This window comes from Microcaecilia unicolor, chromosome 8, assembly GCF_901765095.1.
Source record: "Microcaecilia unicolor chromosome 8, aMicUni1.1, whole genome shotgun sequence".
Taxonomy (NCBI): Eukaryota; Metazoa; Chordata; class Amphibia; order Gymnophiona; family Siphonopidae; genus Microcaecilia; species Microcaecilia unicolor.
Genome location: NC_044038.1, coordinates 67,847,483 through 67,865,749, shown reverse-complemented (window position 1 = coordinate 67,865,749; position 18,267 = coordinate 67,847,483). Strand labels below are relative to the sequence as shown.

At 42.8% G+C, this 18,267-nt stretch overlaps 1 protein-coding gene across 2 annotated transcripts in view; it reads left to right on the top strand.

Annotated features, from left to right (window-relative positions):
- The window catches only part of LOC115475474 (carcinoembryonic antigen-related cell adhesion molecule 1-like), a 199,562-nt gene that overhangs the window by 149,074 nt on the left and 32,221 nt on the right, over positions 1-18,267 (top strand). The window lies entirely within an intron of this gene.

The following is an 18,267-nucleotide window of genomic DNA, read 5'->3' as shown; positions in this document are numbered from 1 at the left end:
AGGTTTAGCTTTATTTATAGGCAACACAGCAAAGTAGAGTAACACAAATGGCCTTCCAAATAAAGTCCAAAAGGAGACTCCATCAGGACTTGACACAGGGCCTTGTTTCAGCATAAGACGCCTGGCTCAGGAGTCACAAGAACTTTTCATTTACTCCTCTGTATATTGTTTATAAAAAAAATCAGTACAGGTGTCATAGAATGCATAAGAATAAAACATTCAGAGGGCAAATCACCTAAAAATACCTTTGAATATAACAAAACTAATGGTGGCATCTGATTGTGTCAAGTCCTGATGTAGTCTGATACTTCAATAAAGGTTGACCTCATCCTTGGAGTCTCCTTTTGGACTATTTGGAAAGCCATTTGTGTTACCCTACTTTTTCTGTATTGCCTGTTGGACTTATGTAGGATTGCATCCTCTTCCTTTCTGTCAGCTTTATTTATAGCCATTGGCAACTTTCTTGTGTAAATAGTGTATTCAATTCCACCTACAGTATACTCTTGCCCCTCCCTTGTTGATGTTGGTAGAACTCAGTTGACTTTGAAGGAACTGTTGTGCTATTCAGTTGTGGTTGAAAGACAATAAGGTACCCAGAGAACTTCCCAGTCCATCCCCAGACCACCCCAGCATCAACCGGATAGTGCCATGCAGCAGTCTGTGCTAATATTCTGTAGCATTGTCCAGTTAAGAGTTATTTAACCAGTTAAATAGTACTGAATATCATCCTCATTATAAATAAATGACTTTCAGGCTTGTTTTCGAAAGAGAAGAGTGTCCATCTTTCGACACAAATCGGGAGATGGGCATCCTTCTCCCAGGGTCACCCAAATCGGCATAATCAAAAGTCGGTTTTGGGCGTCCTCAACTGCTTTCCGTCGTGGGGACGACCAAAGTTCACGAGGGCATGTCGGAAACATAGCAAAGGCGGGACTGCAGTGTGCCTAACACATGGGTGTCCTCGACCAATAATGGAAAAAAGAAGGGCGTCCCTGACGAGCACTTGGGTGACTTGGTCCATTTTTTTGTTATGACCAAGCCTCAAAAAGGTGCCCAAACTGACCAGATGACCACTGGAGGGAATCGAGGATGACCTCCCCTTACTCTCCCAATGGTCACTAACCCCTCCCACCCTCAAAAATAAACTTTTTAAATATTTTTTGCCAGCCTCAAATGTCATACCCAGCTCCCTGACAGCAGTATGCAGGTCCCTGGAGCAGTTTTAATGGGTGCAGTGCACTTCAGGCAGGCGGACCCAGGCCCATCCCCCCCTACCTGTTACACTTGTGGTGGTAAATGTGAGCCCTTCAAAACCCACCAGAAACCCACTGTACCTACATGTAGGTGCCCCCTTCACACATAAGGGCTATGGTAGTGGTGTCCAGTTGTGAGTAGTGGGTTTTGGGGGGGTTGAAGGCTCAGCACCCAAGGTAAGGGAGCTATGCACCTCGGAGCAATTTCTGAAGTCCACTGCAGTGCCCCCTAGGGTGCCCGGTTGGTGTCCTGGCATGTGAGGGGGACCAGTGCACTACGAATGCTGGCTCCTCCCATGACCAAATGGCTTGGATTTGGTTGTTTCCGAGATGGGTGTCCTTGGTTTCCATTATCACCGAAAATCGGGGACGACCATCTCTAAGGTCGACCATCACTAAGGTTGACCTAAATTTCGAGATTTGGGCGTCCACAACTGTATTATCAAAATGAAAGATGGACACCCATTTTGTTTTGATAATACAGGTTTCCCCGCCCCTTCGCCGGGACGTCCTCAGGAAAACTTGGGCGCTCCTTTCGATTATGCCCCTTTTTGTATTTCCACAATAAAAGAAAATTAAAAAAATGAATTAAATGTTGTTGCTTGGTTTTCTTTATATTTCATTTACTGCTGCCATTTTTAAATTATATATGCTGCTCCCAAAATTATTTTTGTTAAACTTCCCTCCCCCAAACTAATAGGATCCAACTTTTTTAAATGATTGAGAGTGCTAAACTCAACAGAAATTGTTGCTCCTGGAACACAATAAAGTATTATGCTTAATATTAGGGGTTCTCAAGAGCCCACTGCAGCCCCAGAGCTGGCACCTATGCCCAGACTTCTCTAAGACCACCCATCTACTCCTAAACACCCCTAATACCTCATATCAGTCTTCCAAGGGCAGGAGAGATGCCCTGTTTCTTCTGTCCCACCACTACTTTTTAAGAGGCTGTAGCCATACAACAAAATTGCATCCACCTTGGGACAGTCACCTCCATCTAGAGGAGAAGCTACAGTGAGTGGGTCATTTAAATGAGCACATGTATCCAGCACCTCTATATGTAAAAACAGTGGCGCTGAGTAGTATATGTGTTTTGTGGTTACCATTCTGGTGCTATATTTAGTTTAGATCTGCTTTACAGCTGAATCTCGCTGTGATCTAGATAATTTCATAGCCTCTCTCTCCATCTGCCTCTTTACTCTACATAGGCCTCTCTTCAATCTGAGTATCTGATCTGACATTTTCAAAATTTGCCTGTGTTGCTTCTCACTACATTCAGGCCTGTTCAGAACACATAGGGGTCCTTTTAATAAAGTGCACTAACAGATTTAGCATGAGCTAACAATTAGCACCACTACATAATACGTCCATAGGAATATAATAGGCATCTTATAATTTATCACATGCAATCATTAGCGCGCACTAAAACCATTAGTGCACCTTAGTAAAAGGACCCCATAGTTACTTAGAATACTAACATATATGTATGTGCATGCCAGCATTACGCCTAAGCCCTATTTTGTAAATACACACTTATCTTGCATAGCATGTGTTTGTCAGGGATGCATACACATGGGCAGAGTCTGGGCAGTACTCACATTTATGTGTGTACCTTATCTACTACACTTAGGTATGATCACACATACCATGCTAGTATTCTATAAAGGAAAGTAGGTGCCTACTTTGCTTTATAGAATTGCTCTTATTATGTGGTCCAGGGTGTACAATACCATAAAAGGCCACAAGGGAGTGTTAGTTCTTACTAAGATACTTTTTAAAGATAAGAACTAGGCATGTGAGGCATGTAACCCAGTAGCACAGCTGCCTGGCTCAACCTCTGCTTATGTTTCTAAATATTCATTGTGAATATCTTGAAAATTTGACTGGCTGGGGTGCTTCCAGGACCAGGTTTGAGAACCACTGGTTTATATAGCCTTTTTTCTCCCCTCACCATCAGCCCCAGTTCTACTTGTTTCTGATACATACCATAAAAACACCTTTACCACCTTGGGTGAATCTCTTTATAAAGGCGGTTAATAAATCCAGTAAATAAATAACTAGAGCAGCGGTTCTCAAACCAGTCCTTGGAACACACCTAGCCAGTTGAGATTTAACAATATCCACAATGAATATGCATACAATTTGTGTCACAATGGTCAGGAATGATCCGGAGTAGTGAGCCCTTGGGCCACAGCCCGTGACTGGCAGCAGCAGGTGAACCACACAAACAGGAAGCGAGGCTGAGCGCAGACAGGCTGGGACAAGATTCAGGACTCTCAAACAGGCTTGGCTGGAACAGAATTCTGGAACGGACTTGGCTTGCCTGGAATCGGACTCTGGAACGGGCTTGGCTGGAACCAGATGCGGGAACGGACTGGCTGGAACCGGATGCTGGATGGACTTGGCTGGAACCAGATGCTGGAACGGACTTGGCTGGAACCAGATGCGGGAATGGACTTGGCTGGAACCGGATGCTGGAACGGACTTGGCTGGAACTGGATGCTGGGACGGACTGGCTGGAACCAGAAGCTGGAACAGACTTGGCTTGGCTAGAACTTGATTCAGGATTCTGGAACAGGATTCAGGATTCTCAAACAGGCTTGGCTGGAATGGAAGCTGAAAGCAAACAGGGCAGACACAAGCAGGATGGGAACTGAAGCTAAAGACAAACAGGGCAGACACAAGCAGGATGGGAACTGAATCTGAAGACAACAAGACAAGAACTAGCAGGGCTGGGACTGCAACAAACTCACACAGACGAAAACTCATCTGAAGACCTCTGTTGCAAAGGCAAGTCTGAAAGTTCCTAGATGCTTAATAAAGGCAATTACAGATGAGGTCACAGGGGAGGCTTGGCAGCAGAAACACCAGGGGAAGTCTGGAGTGCTGGAACATCAGGACTGGAATGAACTCTGGAACATGTCTGGGAAACAGGAAGAAGACAGTCCACAGCAGCCATAGGGCCCAGCCACCAGGAGGCGAGGTGAGTGCAGGCATGGGATACAGTCACAACCGTGACAATTTGCATATTACGGAGGCTGTACATGCAAATCTGTCTCATACATATTCACTGTGGATATTCTGTGAACTCAACTGCAGAAACATTTCAGGCCAGTTCTGAGTTTCTGACAACTCTACCTTAATGCATTTTGGGACCTGGAGCACTGATTTCAATGGGTAGAATCAGTGAAGATGACAGCTTTCAAAGCACGACTGGTGTAAAATGATCCTACTGGAATTAGATAAGTTGGCAAATATACAAGTGATATAGAAGGAGGCAGTGTCTAGGGAGGCCATAGGCCCAAGATTCAGGAGCCCTGTGCCCAAAGTTGGACTACTTGATTTGGGTGTTGGAAAATTTCCCTTTGAGCCACTGCAGTATTCTAAGCTCATCCCTTGCTGGTGTGTGGTATGGTAGCAGAGTGGCAACAGAAGTGCTTTGAAAGCTGCTGCCAACCTAGCAAGATGCCCCAGAGAGCTGCTCCATGCTCCCTTCTCCTCATCTGCAATCATACCTGTAGGGATGAATGGAAACTGCTTGGTTCAAAGGGTCAATTCTGCTTGGTTCAAAGGGTCACTCTTGCTTGGCAGATCATTTTGAGGTGTGTTGCTGGTGGGGTATGCCAAAAAAAAGCACAAAACTATACAAATTGAAAATTCGCACACCAGTAAACAAGATTGTGATGGCGAGCAGAACCCCAGTAATCACCTTGGACGAAGCCGCAGTACAAGAGTTTAAAAAAACATCTGACGGCTGTTATGGATAACAAATGATCGCAAATTCATCAAGCTATCCAGGAAATTAAGGATGGTATCGATCCTCACAATCAACGCTTTCAACAGATAGAGGAACGGATAGTACAACAGGAGGCCCAAACTGTGTCAACAGAGATGCAGTTGCGTGATTTGGATAAGAGAGCTAAGGCCCTGGAGGACCAAGTGGAGGACCATGAGAACTGAAACCAAAGAAACAACCTCCGGCTTGTGAGGCTCCTGGAATCCATCAAAGAAGGGGACCTTCAGAAATGGTTAGAGCAATGGCTTCCTACTACATTGGACCTGCAGGATGGGCTAACCAAGTTCCAGATAGAGAGTGCACCGTGTGGGTAAGCACTCAGAAGAGAATTCCCGCCCAAGGCCAGTCATATTTTGCATGCTGCATTATGCAGAGAAGTAGACTATCTTACAAAAATATTAAGTTGCCCAACTGATCCATTATGAGAATTCAAAGTTCTTGCTCTTCCAAGACTTTTCAGCAGCAGTGGCAGTGAAGCGCAAAGTAATGGTGCCTTATTTCTCGGAACTGTATAAGAGGGAATTTAAGGTCTCCATGCAATACCCTACAAAAGTGAGATTCCAACATCACGGTAAAATTATATTTTTTGATGATTCAAAGGAGTTGGAGTCTTTCATAGAAAAGCTGCCCGGTGGGGCCCAGAAGGAGTGATTACAGGCTAGCTTTGCTTTCCTGTACTTTAATCTTAAAACCAGGTGATGATATACTCAGAGAACTACATGAAAGCTGTCTCCCAGATTGACTGGTAAAGGTATTAATGTTGGACTGAACCCTCCTGTATTAGCTGCTAAAATACTTATTTGAGTTAAGTGCTTTCACACTTTCATTTCATTATTTGAAATAATAGCAACCAAGAATATTGCTTAATTTTTATGACAGAGGGTTAGAATTGAATGCATTTAACTACTATGACTTTCTTCTGCTATGTGACCTCACTATCTCAATTGTTTTTATTGTGTCACTAAGGAATGGGGAATATTCGACACATAGATTGCTTTTGCTCAAAGATGAAGAGGAGTATACTTGCTGTTTTAATTTCTTTCGTTTTGTGCCCTTCTGGTTCTTGAGGAGGGAGGAAAGCTCTCACATATTAGTGATTTTTGGGAGACTGTTAATTAACCAAGGGCAGTGGGAGGGGGAGGGGAAAGGGCAAAGTTCCTGTGTTATTGGAATGAGAGGGAGGAAGGGGGTGGGAATTATAACCAAGGACAAAATGAAACTAAAGTTCAGTGGTATGCATGGATTATGTAGTTAGTATGGAATTTATGGTTTGGTGGGAGTATGAGTGGATGTGTCACAGGGATTTTTAATCAGAGGCCTTTGAGGGAGAGGCAACATTTGTTACAGGGGATGTGCTGGTTAAACTGATAAAGGGGATCTGCCATCCTGATCCACAAACTATTACCTTTCCAAGCACATAAAACAATGAGGGACAAAGATGGAAGACATATGATAGTGCTGGGGGAACTATGGGAACAGAAGCTATTTTAATCTGTAATTACAGTAGCAACGACAGCTTTAAGATTTTTCACTTCAATTTGTGTTTGTTGTGCTTGATCAAAACTTTCTTGTCTCACTTTATCCACTTTTTGAGTCAGAGTATCAACTTTACTCACAGTGTAGCAGTATCTACCACAGTCTTTCTCAATGTAATATCCATTTTCTGGATAACCATCCAAAGAATCTCCAGTATTACCTCTTTGGGAGCAGTGTTATCTTCAGCTGATCTGAAGTTCCTCAGCTCAGTAGCGATCCCCAGAGGGAGAGGTTTGCCACCATCAATGTCTGCTGGACAAGGAGGTGGAAAAGCCATCGAAGGAGATAAAGAAATGTCTTGCCCCAAAGAGCCGGAGTCTCCTTCCTCTGACTGCAAAACAGGGCTACTTACTGGCGCACTTAGTTGGGATCTTGCAGTACCTAGTTCAAAGGTTCACCGGAACGTAGACTGGATCAGGGATGAAGCCACTGTGGGTGGCAGCACAGTTTTTACCACCCCCTTCCTTTTGGTGTGAGGCATATTGGAACAAAGAAAAACAAGAACGCACAGTAGCTGCAATGTCCGGTCGCCATCTTACCTCCCCCCCCCCCCCCCCCCCCCCCCGAAAGACAATTATACTTTCAAAGATACAAGTTGTATAATAAGATAAATTACTTGATAATTTGGTGAGACCTTCCAGGAAAAAAAAACAGTTGATTACTAGCCTGAGGGATGACACAGTGACTCGCCTGCTTGATATTGATCAGACCTTCCAGCAATTCTGTAGATGAAACCTCCTGAGCTGCATTTTTTCTCCAACCTGCAACTTCCTCAGTTTACTGCTGAACAAGGCAGAGACCCTAACCACCCAAAAGAAGCGATAGAGCTTCAGTCTGCCATCAAGCATCTTAAATTGACTAAGGCACTGGGCCCAGATAGTTTGAGCCCGGAATATTACAAAATTTTGAGTGAGTTGGTTATTCCTTCCTTGAGTTCCATGTGTAATTGGCTTTTACAACCTCATCATCTTCCTAGATTGAACCTGGCACACGTGATCCTTCTTCCAAAACCAGAGATTTGGAGCAACCAGGCTCTTACCACCCTATATCATTACTTAATCAAGAGGTCAAGATTCTGGCAGCGGTGCTTGCAGGTAGACTGAACAAATACCACCCATTAATTATACATGAAGATCAGGTAGGTTTTGTACCAGGGCGATATGCATCTATGAACTTATGCAAAGTTCTGATGGCCCTACATGACAACAAAGGACAAAAGAACCAAGCAGTTATTGTTAGTTTAGATACTGAAAAGGCCTTTGACAGTGTCCTTTGACCACATTTGTTTTGGGCGTTGGAAAGATATGGCCTTAATGATGACTTTGTACAATGGGTACAGGCACTATACACCGCGCCTCAGGCAAAATTAATAATTAATGGAAAGTTATCTCAACCATTTCATTTATGAAGGGGAACAAGGCAGGGATGTCCGCTCTCCCCATTGCTTATCCTTTTAGCTCTAGAACCTCTAGCAGCCAGAATCAGGCAAGATCCAGATATCCAAGGTTTAGATATAGGAGGAATGGAGACCCATCAGAGTATGTTCGCAGATGATATGCTCCATTATGTGAATAGGGCTCCCAAATATTTACCTAGATTCCTAGCTTTAGTCCACCAGTTTTGGTACATTCTCTGGGCTGAAGATCAAGTGTGCCAAGTCAGATGTTATGCCATTACAGTGGAGAGGGTAGAAGAGTGGCATAAGAAGCTGCCGATCACATCCAATGCAGCTAAAATTAAGTATTTGGGTATTTATTTACACCTCTCAGAGTCGGTAATGTACCAGGGAAATATAGTGGATGGGATAGCTAAAATTAAATCTTCATGTCAGAAATGGATAGATCTTCTCTTATCTCATATGGGAAGGGTAGTATTGGTTAAAATGATAATGATCCCTAAACTACTATACCCATTACAAACTCTACCCATCTGGGTTTGGCGTAAGGAGGAGCTGGCCTTAAGGGCCACATTCCACAAGTTTGGTGGGGAAAGGCAGCTCAAATTGGATATTCTAAATTAATTCTAGATAAGACACAAGGAGCTTTAAACTTTCCAGATATTCAAATATATAATGTAGCAGCATTACTGTGCTGGATTCATGAGATAGTCATGGGAGTCCAGAAATTTTTTCCCCTGAAGCTGTTATGCTCTAGGTGTCGGCCCTATTCTACGATAAATCTTTTACATGGAGACTCTCCTTTTGGGAGGGACTTTCAGGGGAGGACCATTTTCATGAAACCTTTCCAGCAAGCTTGGAGGTGGTGGAGAAAGAGACTACAAGGTACTCTTGAGAGCATCCTGATTTATTACACTGGTGGGAAACCTAGATTTTCTCTCTGGGGTGGGGGCCTTGGCCTATAGCTTCTGGAAGGACTGGGGATGCTCCTCATTTTATCAGCTTCTGCAGGGGAAAGTGGAGAGTTTTCCTTCATTTGCCATACTTCAGAAATAATGGGACTTGCCTCACACCCACCAAAGGGCATTTTTTAAGGCTCATCACTATTATGAATCTTTGTCTCATAAATATGGTAATGATTGGATACCAACAAAATTAGATGTCCAATTTGCCTATGTTCCCCCACCCCCATCAACATGGACCAAGATAGAGCGTTGATGGATGGATATGGGACAGAAGTTTACAGACTCTCTTTTACCTGCCTTATTTGTTTCTAGCTTTTTCTTTCTCAAAATGGTGGAACTCCGAGAGACACCGTTTAAAATACTGCACATGGCATACATCACTAGAGCACAGGGGAGTCATTTGAGGTTGTGGGATGATGATCAATGTGTTAAATGTGTTGAGAATTTAGGGGTCCCGAGCCCCCCCAAGAAGGCTAGAGTGACCTTAATCTGACTCCATCTCTAAATAACACTAGTACTGGGGTAATCAAGGAGTTATTGCCTCTAAGGGAGACGTTAGGTCTAAGGAAAAGATACCAGCCTTATGACAAACTGGATTTAGATTACAAGTTATACAATGCATTTATACTTACAGCCTTTGATCATTATGTGAAGCCCACAAATCATCATTTGGAATGAGGAGTTTATTTGCCAAGGTATAAGTCAAATCAGTGATTGACAACAGGCATGTACAATCAATTAATTATAGGAATATAATAAGCTGCAAACAGGTGTCAATTATTTGCTAATGTTTTATCATTTCTTTCACCAATTAGAGGTTTTACAAGGGAAAGCAATTAGGTAATGTGTCAATTCTGCTGGACGCATTGGTTTCCCTTGGAGAGAGAGTGCCAACCCTTTTCTCTCTAACTTAAACCAGGAACTACCCTGAATTTTATAGGCGCCCTCAGGATATGGATAATATGACAGTAGATGACAGTAGATATACCCGATTGGATCTATGCTAATGTCATAGTTGTCACTGATTGGCTCATGCTAATGAGTAGCTTCTATCTTGCTACGCCTTTCCTTTCTCACACCAGCTGACCACAATCCTGCTCACAGGAAGTCTCCCTCCTCTCTGGAACAGCTAGTTCCCTATTTTCTTTGCACCTGCTATGACTCACTTATTTCTCAACTTGTTTTTCTAACTTACATTAGAGAAAATTCCACTTTGCAACAGATACGGGCTTCCATTTTGTGTTGAAATCCTCTATTTTGTTTCCATATCTATTGACTTAACTTTTAGGCCTCAATCTGGGCTACAAACTAGGCCATACTTTTCCAGGAAGCTCCCAGTTATGTCAGCCATCAGATTTCTGACTCAGCCAAGGTCTGTAATGGCCTGAGCTCTATGACTGGGCCCTCCACCATTCCAGTGGAGGGGTCTCTGGCTGTACCATAATTATACAAATGTAAGTCACAACCTGGCACCCTACTGCACCATTTCCTGGAATGTTCTAAAATAATGGTGTGGATCCAGGTCTTGCAATCTTTGGAGATCACCATCCAACACGAGGTAGACTGGGATGTGTGTTGCTTTGGGGACATTGTCAACCTTTGATGGATCAGGGCATATCTCCCATCACTTGCAGATTTCTTTTCATTGCCCCGACCCTACTGAAAAATTTCATATTACAGTTCTGGACCTTGGAAGACAGCGCAACAATGAAATTATAGCACCAAAAATTGAAAGAGGTTGCCAGTTTTGAGATCAGGAGAGAGAAAGGAAAGCGACTGACGCCTGATTGGTGCTGCTACTTATATTTATGGTCTCATTATGCAAATAAGATGCCTACATAATATATGCATCCCTAAAATGGACTGCTGATATTTGTTGCCTGCTCATGGTTTTCAACTTTGTGGCCATCCCTGTACAGCCTTGGGGGGTATGAATGAGGGAGAAAGTGAGGACAGCAAGAGAGGTGTTTGGTCAGATATATGGATGTTGGATATATGTGGAATGGATGTGAGGATATAACACAACGGAAGGGTGATTACTATCTAAAAGTGCTAAAGTAATGTGAATTGCAAGTTGTTTTTCTGTATTAGAGAGGGTTGTTCTCTCAGTACTGATAATGGACATTGAGCACATTTGAAAATAAATACTAAAAAAAAAAAAAGCTTCATTCATGCTCTTTTCTGTAATCAGAACATATTTTCCAGTACAATTTTTATGTTGAACATTTAATGAACTTGATATACCACTCTTCAAAAGCAAACCTTCAAAATGGTGTAATACTAAAATCCAATTTTAAAACAACAATAACACTATTAACATATGTGAAACAAAGACAATGAAACAATAGGAAAGGGAAGGGGATTCCAAATGCAGTCACTGCTACACAAAAAGAATTCCATGCAGCAGCAAGTCAAAAATGTACTACAAAATCTTAAATACATGAGAATGGTTAAATATATTTTGGAGGTAATTCTGTTAGGCACCAAAAGTTCAGATGCTAAGCACTTATGCTATAACAGCAATTATACAGTTAATTGCCATTATAAGATACCAGTGTAAGTCCATATTTATGTGTGTAACATTAGGCAAGAACAGTTACACCATGTCAAGGGCTTGTGCCTAAATGCTGGCAGTTTTGCACATAATTAACAGTATTCTCTTGCACATAATTGCTAGAAACATGCATGACCTGCCTATTCTGTTCCCATGACACCACCCTCCCCCCCCCCCACACCCTTTGCAGTTATTATTATTATTATTATTATTATTACATTTGTACCCCGCGCTTTCCCACATAATGCAGGCTCAATGCGGCTTACATAGTAATTTGAAATACAAAGTTAATAGAATTTTAATAAAACAGTAGTAAAACAATGTAAAGTTGGGCTTAGTAGTGTATGATAAGTTGAGCTAGATAAAATATGACTAGAATAAAAGAGGGTAGACAGGATAGGATAGTGTAATTTGGCATGGTTTCAGAATAGCACCTAAGTGCATTTTCACACAGGACTGCTGTTTTTCCCCATTTACTACTACTACTTATCATTTCTATAGCGCTACTAGATGTACGCAGTGCTGTACACTTGAACATGAAGAGACAGTCCCTGCTCGACAGAGCTTACAATTTAATTAGGACAGACAAACAGGAGATAAAGGGAATGGGACTTGTATACCACCTTTCTGTGGTTTTTCCAACTACATTCAAAGCGGTTTACATATTATATACAGGTACTTATTTGTACCTGGGACAATGGAAGTTTAAGTGACATGCCCAGAGTCACAAGGAGCTGCAGTGGGAATCAAACCCAGTTCCCCAGGATCAGAGTCCGCTACACTAACCACTAGGCTACTCCTAGTGCTTAGTGCAATGGACTCACTAGTAAAGTGAGGATGATAAAACAAGGGTTCTGAACAAGTGAATAAGCGTTAGGAGTTAAAAGCAGCATCAAAAAGGTGGGCTTTTAGCTTTTAGCTTAGATTTGAAGACAGCCAGAGATGGAGCTTGACGTGCCGGCTCAGGAAGGCATATGGTGCAGCAAGATAAAAGAAACAGAGTCTGGAGTTAGCGGTGGTGGAGAAGGGTGCAGATAAGAGAGATTTACCAAGTGAACGGAGTTCCCGGGGAGGAATCTAGGGAGAGATGAGAGTGGAGAGGTACTGAGGAGCTGCAGAGTGAATGCACTTATAAGTCAATAAGAGGAGTTTGAACTGTATGCGGATACGGATAGGAAACCAGTGAAGTGACTTGAGGAGAGGGCTAATATGAGCATAACGACACTGGTGGAATATTAGTCGTGCAGCAGAATTTTGAACAGATTGAAGAGGAGAGAGATGGCTAAGTGGAAGACCTGTGAGAAGCAAGTTGCAATAGTCTAAGCGAGAGGTGATAAGAGTGTGGATGAGTGTTCTGGTAGTGTGCTCAGAAAGGAAAGGGCAAATTTTGGTGATATAGAGAAAGAAATGACAGGTTTTAGCAGTCTGCTGAATATGTGCAGAGAAGGAAAGGGAGGAGTTGAAGATGACCCCAAGGTTACGAGCTGATGAGACAGGAAGGATGAGAGTGTTATCCACAGAAATAGAGAATGGGGGAAGAGGAGAGGTTGGTTTAGGGGGAAAGATAAGAAGTTCAGTCTTGGTCATGTTTAGTTTCAGATGGCACCGAGACATCCAGGCAGCAATGTCAGACAGGCAGGCTGATACATTTAGCCGTGTAACTGCTATTTTAATGCAAAACGTTACATGACTAATCAATGCCTAACTTCAGGTGCTCTGCAGAGAATTAGGGGGGTTGCAAATTTGCCTTATGCTAATATCGTCTATGATTACATTGTTATGTTATATGTTATACTGCCATCTGCTGAAATTTCTAGGAAACTGCATTCATATTCTTGATCCCCTGTTGGTGGTGGCCTGGGCCTGATTGAAACAGAGAAACATTGAAAAATGAAAGCATATAAAGACCTGTCAGCTTATCCACCAACTGATCCTCTCTGCAATACCTTTCTCTTCCTTATAAATCCCCTGTTCTTGTCCGATGGTTTCTTTAATTCAGACACGGCCCTCATCTCCACCACCTCTCTGGGATACTGTTCCATACATCTACTACCCTTTCCATAAAGAAGTATTTCCTTTGATTACTCCTAAGTCTATCTCCTTTCATCTTTATCCTATGACCCCTTGTTCCAGAGCTTCCTCTTAACTGAAAGAGGCCTGTCTCCTATATGCTTATTATACAAAGGTATTAAATCATATATCTCTCCTCCTACCTTTCTTCCAAAGTATACATATTGAGATCTTTACATCTGTCTCCATATGCTTGATGACAATTGAATGATCATTTTTTAATGACTTCCCTCTGGACCAGCTCTACCCAGTTTAACTCCAGACTTTTGAAGATTTAGGCTCCAGAACTGCACGTAGTGCTCCCAAATAAAGTCTCACTACAGACTTATACAGAGACACTATCATCTCCTATTTCCTGCTGGCCATTCCTCTCCTTATGCACTCAAGCATCCTTCTGGCTTTTGCTGTTGCCTTATCTACCTGTTGTCCACCTTAAAATTATAAGATATAAATAGCCCCAAATTTTCATATTCTTTTTGAGCACAGATGAATGATTACCCATCCTTCGCCTGCATCCCAACTATATGATGCTGAATTTTTAGCATTAGGTCTTAGCTTCCAAACTCCTCTAGACCATTCCTCAAAGTTCACCATGTTATCCTTTCCTTCCAAAGTGTTTACCTGTTTCAGATGTTGGTATCATCTGCAAAGAGGTGAACTTTTCCCGAAAGCAGTTCCACAATATCACTTACAAAAAAATGTTTAAAATAACTGGACAAGGGACTGACCATGTAACATACAACTAGAAACACCTCTTTCACAGACATACAAAGTTCACTCATTTGGCAGTGTGTTACTCTCATTGAAGATCTCTCAATCTCACGCTCTCTGAGCCCCTTCTCTCACTCATTAGAAAAGTGTCACACTCATTTGAATATTTCACGTTCACACTAAATGTGTCTTCTCTCACTCATTAGAACTCCAATGCCAGTGCACCTATCCTGATTGCTACTTTCATGAGAGGGACGTCTAAGAGAAGAAAATATAAACAGAGTCACTAGTAAGAAGAAATTTGAGCATACCTGTCTGTGTACTTTGCCTTCCCCTGCCATATCCTCTTGCCCTGCTCCTAGAAGAACATGCCCTCTGGATGGTAATAGGGCCCAATATTCAAAGTGATTTAACCAGGCAGGAACCTCTCCTGCCTGCTTAAATTGCTTCTCACCAAATAAGTGGAGATATTCAACGGTACTTAACTGAAGAGTGCTGCTAAATATCCCCACATACCACCCAACCAAAAAGTGGGCAGGTCAAGGGCGGCACTGGGGTGGAGCCCGAGGTCATGCGGGTGCCAGCTTGAAAGTTGTCCTAAATTAAGTCGCTTAGCTATGTGGGTGCCAGCACTATTCAGCTGGCACCCGCATAACTTTTTTTTAATAAAAGACCCCTAGAGCCCCTTCCCGCCCCCCTGGCAATGCCCCCTTCTTCCCTCCTCCAGCTCTCAGCAATAAGAAAGTTCCCCGCAATGCCCCCCCCAGCCGTCCACGTAGGGCCCCCCTAGGCCTACCCGTATTGCTGATAGTCTAGCTGTGGTTGTGCTGCCCAGGTCCCGGATGATTGCATTAGTATGATATTGTGTTGATGCAATCGTCTGGGTCCTGGCTGCCAGCATGGACGGGAGCAGGAGAGGACAGACCATGGGAGCAGGCAAATCTCTCCTAATTGTACCCTTCTCCTCCATCGCTAACTCCAGACTCCGTTCCTTTTATCTCGCCGCACCTTATGCCTGGAATAGGCTTCCTGAGCCGTTACGTCAAGCTCCATCCCTGGCCGCCTTCAAATCCAGGCTAAAGGCCTACCTGTTTGATGCTGCTTTTAATTCCTAACTTGTCACCTGCTCGTAACCTTATCTTGTCTTCCTCTCTTCAATAGTCCCTTTTCCCTATGTATCCTATCTGTCTGTCCTACCCGTATCCCTTATTTGTCCTGTCTGTCTGTCCTGATTTAGATTGTAAGCTCTTTTGAGCAGGGACTGTCTTTTCTTCATGTTCAACTGTGAAGTGCTGCGTACGACTGGTAGCGCTATAGAAATGATTTGTAGTAGTAGTAGTAGTAGTGGTTGTTGGGGGCAGCAGCACAGACTCATTGCTCCTGCCCCTGTTAAATTTCCTTGCCAATAATGCAGAAAATGATGTAGTACATATATAGTAAGATAATAATTTTATTGTAATTTTTTAATCAACTGTCAATGCCATGACAGGGCTATGTAATAACTTTACATAGGAAGCAAGACATATGAGAACAATCTCATCAGGTACAGAGATGCAGTTGCTTACTGACAGTGTTTTCTATCTTTCTTATATACACAACATGTCTGTAACTTAAGCTATTCATTCAGCTATTTTCCCTTATCTTTCCCTTGCCCTTTGCTCTAACCACAAATCAGCAGACCCCAGACATTATCTGTTCTTAAGGCAAGGTTTGTTTTTCTCCTGTTTCTGCACTGCTCAGCCTTCCACTGATCAGCACATTCCTTTGTAAGGTCATTCTCTCAGCTTTTTACAAGCCTCCTGTAGTTTTCCATTCTTTTTCTATACACCCCTTACAGCGCTATTCCAAAATGGCTGCCACAACCTCTCATGCAGTGAGAGGTTGCAGCAACTATTTTGGAATGGCGCCACAAGAGGCAGGAATGAGAGGGCTGCACTCCTGCCCCCAACAGCCATCGCTGGACCACCAGGGATATGGTGGGGGGGGGGGTCTTCTTGTCTGCGAACTTGAGGCTTGGGGGGGAGAGAAAAAGGGAATCATATAAAAAAATTTTGCAAGTCCTGTCCTGATATTTAGCAGGGCTACATAACTTATGAGTTCCGGTGCCCAGCCCGCCCACATTTAGCCCCCGATATTCAGTGCTAGTGCCCGGACATGGCCAGGCAATGAATATTAGGGGCTAATTTAGCTGGTGACGGTCAGCATTTTAAAAAATGCTGACCATTGCTGGCTGAATATCAGGGGGCTAATTGTGGGCGGGCTGGGCAAAAAGAACTATTTACGGCACCTAGTTTTCTTTATAAAATACTAGCATAGCTGGCCAAAAACACACTTGATTTATGGTGTGATTACTTATCCAGCCCTAGTGCTGGTGAAAAGCAAAGATACTTACCTGTAGCAGTATTCTCCGAGGACAGCAAGCCTTATATATATTTTTTTATTTTTTATTTATGCATTTTATATATACATTCATGTCCAAAACATAAATGAGAAAAAAAAAGGAAAAAAAAAGACAATATCTCTTGAAATAAGTTGAGGCAAAACATTATCTATGTTAGTCCACATTAAATGATCCAAGAACTAGGAACTTCAAATTAAGTTAATAAATTTAAACATTGGGAAAAAAAAGCAAGAAGGGGGGGGGGACAAGAATTCAAGTCTGAGCAGCCGATTAGCCTTCCTCAAGGTTTAAACATCACATTACTCCTTACTAGCAATAAATTCTACAAGCTTTCCGGGTTCAAAGAAAATATAATTAGTAGATTCTAGGGAAATATAACATTTACATGGAAATTTAAGCACAAAAGTCCCACCTAACTGTAGGACCCTTGGTTTTAATAACAAAATTTTTTTTCTTCTTCTCTGCATCTCTCGAGAGAAATCAGGAAATACCTGAATTCTAGAACCTAAGAAAGGTGTAGAAATATGACGAAAAAAAAGCCTGAATATATTGTTTCGGTCCAGTTCCAAAGCAAACGACACCAATAACGTTGTCCTTTCCATAATAATCTCCATAGAACTCTCCAAAAACTCCAAAAAGATTTAAGTCAGATTGAGGAGGTTGCAAATCTCCAGATCCAGCCCCAGAGATGTAAAGAACTCTAGTCAATGGAGGAAAAGATTCTGGGGGAATAGCCAGAATCTCAATAAAGTATTTTTTCAACATTTCCTTGGCCGGAATCAATGGTGATTTGGGGAAATTTAAAAAGCGAAGGTTATTCCTCCTCAATTAATTTTCCATGTAATCAATCCTCTTTTTTTGGATAGTATTATCTTTAGTAATTGCCGATATTAGCATTTTATTAGAGTTCACCTCAGCTTAAAGGAAGTCCATCTTGGAGGTCTGCTGAGAAACCTTACCCGAAAGTTCAGTATAGTCCTGAGCTGATTTCCCCGCTTCTTTTTGAAATAACTCTACCACTTTCAGCAGCATGGTGTTTAAAACTTGAATCGCCTCCCAAATGGAGTCCATGGTGATAACAGCAGGTCTCGCTAACTCCCGGACACAAACGAGGGGCTCGTCCCGGCGTTGCTCGGGTTGAGAGGCACCAGGCATCAAACCTGCTTGCAATGATGACTCGAGCGGGGACGATGTAGCTAATGGGTCTCCACCACAAACTGCAGGGGCTACACTTCCGGACGCTCCCACCAGTTGTCTCTCAATAGCCAACAGTTTCCCACCGGGTCTCGGGAGCGTTGTCATCAGAGGGGGACTAAGAGTCACTCCCTCTACGCTGAGGTCTGAGTTCTCCATCGGACCTCTTGAAGCTCCGACTTTTCTCCGTGAAAGCAGTCCAGCTTCCTCCAGCGTCATCTGCCGAGCAGCAGGGAGATTCACCCATCCTGTGGAGCAAGGTACACCGGATTTACCCTTTCTCTTCCCCATAGCTAGAAAGGGAAGATTTCCACTCACGACTTCACAATAGAGGGACAGGAACTGCTATTCAAATGTCCCTCCCGGACGCCATCTTGGATCCATGCATCAG